We start from the raw sequence: 9,644 nt of genomic DNA on the forward strand, positions 1-9,644 counted from the left end.
AACTTCAGCAAGGTAGGGGCTTATGCCTGGGGTACAGGGTCCCTCCCTTCTCTCCCAGAGCCTCCTCCTCTCATCATGGACATCGTTGCTGGTCTGGTTCTCCTGTGGTTACTGTGCTGGTTAGAGCTGTGATCTGGAGAAAGAAGCACTCAGGTAGGGAGAGGCTATACTCTGAGTTTTCCTATCCAACTTAATGGGAAGTACCACCCACACACATGTGCTAGTCCAGTGTGGAGTGGAATGCTAACAATTTCTTTGTAGCAAAACACGTGAAAATGAAGGACAAATGTTTCACCTTGATGAATCTGGTCATGGGGACCTGATTCACAGCAGTCATAGGACAGAGAGGAAGGCCCCTGCTGAGGACAGACTATAGGAGGGCGGTTTCTCCATTCCCCACACAGGTACTTTCTTCATGTTTCCTGATCCTGCCCTCAATCTGTAGCCACAGTTCTGGAAGTTTCCCTGGGGTTCAGAACTAGGTCTAGGACCTCATGCCCTGCCTAAATGGCCTCAAACACGGTGTTTTCTTCCCACAGGTGGAAAAGGAGGCAGCTACATTCAGTCTGCAAGTACGTATGGAGGAGGTGATCCCTGAGACCCTGGGATAGTGTAGACAGGATCCCATGGGGAGCTCACCCACTCCATAGTTCCTCCTTTAGTCTCATCTCCTGACCTCATCCTGTTTGTATTAACCCGGGCAGTGACCGTACCCAGGGCTCTGATGTGTCTCTCATGGCTCCTAAAGTAAGATCCTGGAGGACCTCAAGTGGGGAGGGGTTGGGCAGAGGGAACACGACTGGGTTATGAGAATTCTTTGAGTGGGACGTTTTGAGGATGCAGTGGGGTGAGATTGTCACCACTCACAGTGAGTGATCTGAATCCAGCTCAGTATTCCTGAATCCAGGAAACCAGCTCAGTGTTCCAGGCTGGGGATGTCTGCTCCTTCCACTGGGGTGTGAGCAGTGGAAAGAGTGTGAAGTGATGGGATTCTGGAAGCAATCTGTAAATGGACCTTACAGCACAATCTAATGAATTAGATCTTGAGTATGAGAAAGAGGAGCCAGGGAGGACCCCAAAATTCTGGACTATGCAAGTGGAAAGATGGAGTTGCTGTCAGCAGAGATGGGGAAAATTCTGGAAGGAGCCTATTTGGGGAGAGGCATCACAGATAGTCAGTGAAGAGACATGAGATGAGATGTCTATTAGAAATGTGAGAGAATCAACTTGGCAGTCAGATGAGCATGGATGAGTATGGAATTTAGGAGAAATGTCTGGGCTAGAGAAACCGATTTTGGAGATGACACCACGTAGATGATGTTTAGAGCCTTCAGCATAGATGAGGTCACCAAAGGGGTGATGGCCATAGAAGAAAAAGGAAAAAGGACCAAACCCTGGACCCCCAGTTCCAAAAGATCCGATCAGACCCCACACTCAGAGCAGTCTGCACAGTCCTGGCTTCACCTTAAAGGCACCTAGACCAGGGAGTCCCAAACTTCCCAGTTCACAGGACTCCCCCAAACACCGTCTTAAGGCTCACAAAGTGTGGAGTAGAGTATGAGATTCTGCTGGTCTTTACATCACACTTTCAGTAGCAAGAATGGAGATGAGGATTCCCACACGGCTATGCATCGGGTTCACTTGCAGGGCTCGTTAAATTAGCGATTCCTTGATCTTGCGAAGTGGACTCTGAGTCTGTGGGTCTGGGGAGAGGCCTGTGCATTTTGTGAGAAGCCTGGCGCTCAGCCAGATCTGGAGCCAGTGAGGTCAGCGATTAGAGCAGCCAGCCTGGGGAGGGGCATTAAAACCACATTTAAATACGTTTTCTTTTCCCTTGTAAAGAGAGGGGAGCACATACCTTGTCAATAGGAGACGTGATGTTGTGAGACACATGTCATTGTTGTATCCTGGGGTCTAGACGAGTGGGAGGACTAGGGAGTGGTTCACGGTTTGGTGTGACAAACACCTCTGAATGCTTGCTCTCTGCAACTACTCCCCTGATCAATTTTTTGGAGCGAACAATGGAATCCAACTTTTTTCTAAATATGAGATTATGTTGGGGAAGGCCACAGTGCAGGCTTGGGGCTACAGAGCCAGGAATGGAATACATAATCCCACCCTAGGTTGAAGCCCACACAGGAACCCACTGCCCCTACTGCTCTGCACAGACATCACCTGTCACACCACCGACTCCCCTGATGCAGGACGCTGGGCCCTGAGTCCAGGACTGACGTTGCTGCTGCTCCTGGCAACAGGAGGTAGTAACTGCCCACACGGCTCCTGTGCAAATGCTTTCTGCACAGTGTTAGCCTTGCTGACACCACCTCCTGAGTCAGGGCCAGCACATGGTCAGCTGCCTAGTGGAGCCTCGTGCTGTCTAACTAGAAGAATGGTAGGAAAATAGATGTTCCTTTTCTGTGCAGAGAGGTGGCTTCTACCTCCTAAGAAGACTCTCAATGTGAGAATCGAATAACAGGATGGCAGTTCGGGTGCTGGGGGCGAGGGCTGGAGAAAGGATGGCTGATTGCTGTTCTCAGAGCACAGACCTGAGGTTGCAGCTTGATCCGGTGCCCTGCAGGCACTCAGGTTCGGCTGAAAGAACAAGCCAATAGATGGCATCTCTCCTCTCATTCCCCTGATACTATTAGACCAGCTTTTGTCTAATCCAGTTTATGCTGACAAATATACGGAAAGGTATTGGGGGTGTTGAAATGATTATTCAAGATGTCGTCACCCGTTGTCTCTGACAACAGAACACCTAGGTCTGTAAGACTTCAGGGGGCCTCTGCGTGCACTGACGTGTCATGTTAACGTTTTTATTTCCCTCTGCATGGAAGTACTCTGGGGAGAGAGTCTGTAACATTTATCAGTTTTTATGTGACCCTCGCAGAGGACTAAATAACCAACAAGCCAACCAAAAAACCAAAACACCACCTTGGTCTTCTAGTGTGGCCGTAGTGTTCCTCAAAGTCTGAACTGTTAGTTAACAACTCAACTGAGAAAAAAAAAATGGCTTGTTTGAAAATTTTATTTGCATTCTAGTTAGTTAACATATACTATTGTGGATCTTAGTGATTCATCACTTGTATATAACACCCAGTGCTCATCCCAAGTACTCTCCTTAATACCCATCACCTATGTAACCCATCCCCCACCAACCTCTCCTCCAGCAACCCTCAGTTTGCTCTCTGCATCATTAAGAGTCTCTTAGGGCACTTGGGTGGCTCAGTTGGTTAAGCGGGCAACTCTTGGTTTCGGCTCAGGTCATGTTCTCACAGTTTCATGAGTTCAAGCCCCTCGTCAGCTCTGCACTGGCAGCATGAAGCCTGCCTGGGATTCTCTCTCTCTCTCCCCCGCTCTCTCTGCCCCTGCCCCACTCACGCTGTCTCTGTCTCTCTCAAAATTAATAAGTAAACTTAAAAAAAATGTTTTAAAAAGAGCCTCTTCTGGACTCTTAAAAACTGAGAACAAACTGAGGGTTGATGGGGACTGGGAGGGAGGGGAAAGTGGGTGATGGGCATTGAAGAGGGCACCTGTTGGGATGAGCACTAGGTGTTGTACGGAAACCAATCTGACAATAAATTTCATATTAAAAAAAAATTTTTTTAAAGAGTCTCTTCTGGTTAGAGGAAGCATCATTTAAATTTTTTTTTAATTTATTTTTGAGAGAGAGAGACAGAGCATGAGCAGGTGAGGGGCAGAGAGAGACGGAAACATAGAATCTGACGCAGGTTCCAGGCTCTGAGCTGTCAGCATGGAGCCCGAATGCAGAGCTTGAACTTGTGAACCGTGAGATCATGACCTGAGGTGAAGTCAGCCACCCAACTGCCGCCCAGGCGCCCCAGGAAGCAGCATTTTAGAATCACCACTTACTGTGGGGGTTAGTCTATCAGGGTCTCACTCCTGTTAGGCACCAGGCTTTCACGTCTTTCTCTGCTCAGCACCACAAAGCAGCCAAAAGCTCGGATGGATTTCTTGCTTATCTCCTCAGTCTTGGCTGATGTCCTCAGAGCAAAAGTGAATCTGGAGCTCTGGGCTCCCTGACCTCACCTCTCCAGGCTACAGTCCTCTCCTAGATGTTGGCTGGGCCTCTTCACTGTGTCTACATGTTGAAAATTTTAATAAGATAAACTATGTTTCATCAGGCTTTCTCAGTTGTTCTCAGTGGGATCATGAGTTCCTAAATTACCTCCCTAACCAGTAGTCAGAAGACAAACTACTCTCTAGGCTGAATGTCAGAGTACAGTGTTGAAAGCTAATCCAGATGGGGCAACATCAGAGTGGGCACCAGCTCACAAGGTCAGGGTAAGGATCACAGGTCTAAGAGGGGAACGCTGGGGACAGAGGGGAAGGACAAAGAGTCTCCCGTGTATACTTGGTCCCATATTCAATTATGAGGCCAAAGGGACCTTCTGTTTCTCTGCGGTCACTCACTTTCCCTTCTTCTCTCTCACTGGCCCTTTCTCTGACCTTACTCAAACCTCAGGATCTTTCATTAAAAAGGACATGAATGGAATTGGGGTCATTCTAGGCAAGCTACCCACAGAAAATATGTCTGAAATCTCACATAGCCCAGTTATCTGTCGGGACAAGATGTGGATGCAGGGGTCAGTCCTGTCCCCACCCTCCCTTGAGTGAGGCCAACAGAGGACTCTTTCCTTCCCCAACGGGTGACCATGGATGTGGTGGGTTCCCCCCAGAATCTTAGGGCAGCAGCAGCTCATTTGTGACCTCCAGGTGGAGTTGTGAGCCCACACACGAGTCAAGTAGCACCTCAAGATCTTTGCAAAAGATCTTTCCATTATCTTTCCTCCATCGTCCTTGGCCTCAGTAGCCAACCTGCCTGCCATCGTCCATACTGTTAGTCCTCCTTCAGAGAGATGAAATCCTCACCATTCTAAGGAGCTAAAAGTGTCCCCTGGAGAAGCTCCCATTGGGGTCACCAACATCTATAAGACTGAGACCAGGGACCAAGAATCAGTGACAAACCAGATTGAATATGACAGCTGAAGCAAAATGCTACACACATTTCCCAGGCTGATAGGGGGAAGGGTGGTCAGTGCATTCCCGGGACACAACATGGTGAAAACCCTTTGTTCTAAAGTTGGGAAAGCCCAGCTTGTCCTTACAAGAATCTCGACATCACTCACAAGCCTTGCTGGACAGTCCAAACTCTGCTGGCACCGCTAACACTACAGAAGTATTTCTGTACCCTTATCCTTCTGATCTCAATAGTTAGGTCTCCTGTCCTCCAGCCACGTTGCCCACAGCTCATGCTGTGATGAGCACAGTGGCCTGTCCAAGTGCCGGAACTGTTTGTGGTCCATGAAGGCAGTGGCAGGAAGCCAGGCTTGCTTATGCCAGGTGGACAGACATGGTGTGGAAATACACCAGGCAGTGAGTGCCAGGGGTGGAAACAGTTACCTTGGGGTCCAACAGGGAGTGGGCTGTGAACCCACCCTCCCGCCTTCTGGCTCTGCTACTCCCTGGGCTCTCTTCTGCACCCCACCTTTGTTCAGAGAGGCATCCCTGGGGTCCTGTTATTGCTTTGTGCAGCTGGGACAGATGAGAGGGACAGAAAGACAGAGAGGCCAGGAGAGGGACAGGGTGGACATAAGGAACCAGAGTTAGGGAGACGGCCTGGGTTTCAGTCAGGGTCAGGGATCCCCAAATGAGTAGAAAGATGGTTAGGAACTGCTTGCACCAGCTTCTCCAGACATCTCAATATCTGTGGAGAACTAACTCTGAAATCCCCACCCACTTCTATAAACACAAACCTCCACTAACTTTGATGGGCTTTTCCAGAATCCTAAGATCTAATCCCAACAAAAGTGCATATGAGTCATGAGAACTATCAGAAGAAACTGAAGGAGGTGGGGTGGGGGGTGGAAAGTAAAAGCCTGGAAAAAGTCCTAGGGAGAGGGCAACCCTGAGGGCAGGGTTCTGCTTCACATCTGCCTCCTTAAACTGGAGATGCTCAAATGCAAACATGGCTCTGTAAGCGTCTTCCCTGAGGCTTCTCTTTACCCATGGAGCAATCATTGGCCCATTCTACCTTGGACACTTGATCTTGGGACACTCTAGGTGAACCATCAAGGTCATCTGGCTGCTCCAGCCCCAGGCAATCCTTCTTGCTCTCCCTACTTCATAGAGTGAACTTTTCTCCAAGGAAAGGCAACTTATTTTTGTTGATGGAGAAGGCAAGTAGGGAAGAAAGAGAGCTAGGGGACGAGGACAGAAAGGGTAGAAAGGTGTAGGGAAGAGGAGATGTCCAGGGCTTTGGGAGGAAGTAGAGATGGGCTATTCTCTTTGCCCAAGCACCCACTCAGATAGCCTTCCTTTGCTCCTCCTTTCTCGTTATCAGTTTCTCCAGACTCCATGCTCACCAGCCCATAGTGAGCTTAATCAGTAAAATGACTCCAGATTTACCATAATCAGTAAATGGGCTCCAGAGTGGAGCAGAAGGAGGGTTTGGAACCTCATGGTCTGGCCTCTGAATGCCTTGGACTTGGGGCCAAATACAAGGTCCCTACCCACTGGTGTGGATAATATAAATGTAGATTATTAACTAACCTGATTGGCTTCTCTACAACCTCAAAACCCAGGGGAAACTAGACATAATTCTGTGTCATCTGTGCTTTGCTAAAGCAATCATAAATACCTGACACAGGTGTGTAAAAACTAAGGGTAACTCCCAGAATGATTTGCAGTCCCCACCATTTGGATCTCTGCTAAGTTGGGCTTCCCTACCGAGCCATTATGCTCAATGTGCACTGAAGATTTTGAGATCCGAACCTAGACATGTTCAGGCTTTCATTATTTTATTTTCAGCAACAGGGTAGGATGTATCCCATTAGTCCAGACATGCTTTTTTTTTTTTTTAAGTCTGTTGGATGATAATAAGATTACCTGTCCCCTTTTCCTTTTCTTCCTTTCCCAGAATCTCTCTGCATGAATCCCCCAACCCCCAAACCTGATTCAATGGATAGTACAGAGTCAGGAGCAGAGCCCTGAGGCCAGATTGCCTGGGTTCTAATTCAGGCTCCACCATTTACTTTTTGTGTGGCCTTAGATAAGTGAATTAAACTCTCTGTACCTGTGTGCTCATCTTGAAAACTGGAAAAGACACCAGTCATTTATTAAAAGGGTGAAATGTCTTAACATGTGCAAAGCACTATATAATTGTTAGTATTATTTTGGCTGTTGTTTTATTATTACCATCTTAAGCCTTTTTCTGAGGCCTGTTTCTTCCCCCAGGCTTTTTCAGTGAAGGAAATTCACCATAGGAACTGACACTATCTGGTGCATTTAGACAGTGTGCAACTCTACGTATTGCATCATCCTTAATCATTTCCATCAGCTCTTTATCACTACCCTGGGCCCTGATAGTTCACCTTGACTTTCCTTAACCTGAAGCAAAAGAACTCTCTCTCTCTGCAATATAGTGCATGACAAAGTAAGGCATAGTCTTTACTCCCTTCTTTTTTTTTTTTTTTTTAATATTTTTACTCCCTTCTTTAGTTAGAATCTTCAGTCTGTGGTTTGCCTGTAAGTTCCAGTCTAGTGACTGACCTTAAGAGCAAGTCTATAAGTAGTACATGACCTTGTGAAATGATCCAGTGACATTCTTTTATTTCCACATTGAGCATATAGACTCGGTGTCCTTTGAGTCAAAAAAAATTTCCCCAAAATTAAAAGCCACTATGCACCAACCATAATGTTCTAAATGAGAGAATCTGTCAATGTCAACTGTTGACAAGGATGTGAAAGAGCTGAGCACTGCTGTTGAAAAGAATAAATATGTTCAGCCAATTTGAAAATTGGCTTGTCCTTATCTTCCAAAGATAAAGATTCACCTTCCCTATACTTGTGGATTCCACTTTTAGGTATATAACAACAACAACAACAACAACAACAACAAAATATGTGAAACATCGATGTATTATTCAAAGCAGTTTTGGTTGTGATAGTCAAAAGATGGAAACAATCCCAAAATTTATTAGCAGTACAGTGGATAAACTGACTCATGTTCACATAATAGGATGCTACACAAGTAACAAAAATGGACAAAAGACAGCTACCCACAATTACACAGATGAATCTCACAAATAATATTGTCATGCACACAACACACAATGTATGATTCCATCTATATAAAGTTTTAAACAGAAAAAAGTAATCTGTTGCTAAAATTCAGATTAATGGTTATTTGGGGGCAGGAAGAAGAGCTCAGTGATTGAGGGGTGTGTGAGAAGGCTTTCTGTGGTGCTGGTAATGTTCTATTTCTTGACTTATGGGTTGTAAAAGAGGTGTGTTAATTTTTTGAAAATTAAGCTGTTACTGATGATCCGTGTGTTTTACACTTGAATTAGTAAAATATAAATGAATCTTTTATCACTTTTGGCACAAACTCCTTTTTCTTTTTTTGTTTTGTTTTATATATTTTTTTCTTTTTTGTTTTTGTTTACAAACTCACTTTAATAAACAAATAAATAGGGAATTCAAGCCATTATCCTATTTTTTTTTTTTTTGGTCAGAAATTTATTTCAGAGGACCCAAATTAATGATGGGGAAGCATCATCTTTCCAACAGGATTCCAATTAACAAATTCAGAATGAATGAGGGAAAAATCATCCTTTTATAGCCCCTAATGAAGTAATGAGTATAGGTAAAGATCATCAGTGGATATTTGACTATTAGTTGAAAGAGTGATGAGGGGACTTTATAGTGGTTGGATATAAGGTGGTCGCCACCTGAACCCACTAACCAATGTTAATGTCTCTACATGTGAAACCAGATGGATGTGATGGGTATACACAGTGCCACCCATGAAGGGATTTTTGTAATTTATTGAAATTTTAAGGGACATAAATTTTTGTTTACTATTTCTTTTATCCCCACATTTGCTAAACACAAATCAATGAAACAACTTACTTAGAGCTTAGGGAGTAATTAAATTTTTATTATTTTCTCACACACTGAACGATTATCTCCTTTTCATACCTTATGTATGCTGATTAGTTTTATGTCATCTTGACTAGGCTATAGCACCCAGTTTTTTAATAACATTAATCTAAGTGGTAATGTGAAGACATTTTGTACATGTTAGGATTGGGTTTGCACATATGGTTAACATCTGAAATCATTTGACTTTAAGTAAATTGAGGTTACCCTTGATAATGTGAGTGGGCCTATTCTACTCAGTTGAAGACCCTAAGAGCAAAAACTGAGGTTTCCGGAGAAGAAGAAATTCTGCCTCAGAACTACCACACCAACTCCTGTCGAATTTCCATTCTGATAACATATACAGGGTTCGTGCTTGCCACTCTCTACAATTGTATAAGCTAATTCCTTAATATTTATTAAGGCCTGAAATGATTATGGGGTTTCTGGAATTGGTTCTTCAATCTGATAAGATTTAAAGGCACTAATGACTTTATTTTAAGTAGTAAAAAGGGCACTTGACAATCCATGGCAATAGAGATACTCAGAATGTCACAACTAGATACTCTAATCAAATACTTATAAAAGGCAAAGTACATAGGTGACCATGTATTTGATATATTAGAACACTTTCATCAAACTAACAAACATAATAAGATTGACTGTTTGCTGCTAATTGTGTTAGACAAATTAAGGAAAGG

The 9,644-nt window shown here is 44.6% G+C and overlaps 1 long non-coding RNA gene across 2 annotated transcripts; it reads left to right on the plus strand.

The window, feature by feature from the left end:
• Positions 1-22: 22 nt before the first annotated feature.
• Positions 23-3,310, plus strand: LOC122478258. 2 transcript variants are annotated; one of them, XR_006295926.1, is made up of 4 exons: positions 23-153; positions 262-404; positions 540-572; positions 3,264-3,310. It is a non-coding gene; the product is annotated as an uncharacterized LOC122478258 (long non-coding RNA). The 2 variants fall into 2 exon arrangements; XR_006295925.1 differs by lacking the exon at positions 3,264-3,310 and having other exon boundaries at positions 540-2,100.
• Positions 3,311-9,644: the final 6,334 nt, after the last annotated feature.

This window comes from Prionailurus bengalensis (genome assembly GCF_016509475.1).
Source record: "Prionailurus bengalensis isolate Pbe53 chromosome B2 unlocalized genomic scaffold, Fcat_Pben_1.1_paternal_pri B2_random_Un_scaffold_46, whole genome shotgun sequence".
NCBI lineage: Eukaryota > Metazoa > Chordata > Mammalia > Carnivora > Felidae > Prionailurus > Prionailurus bengalensis.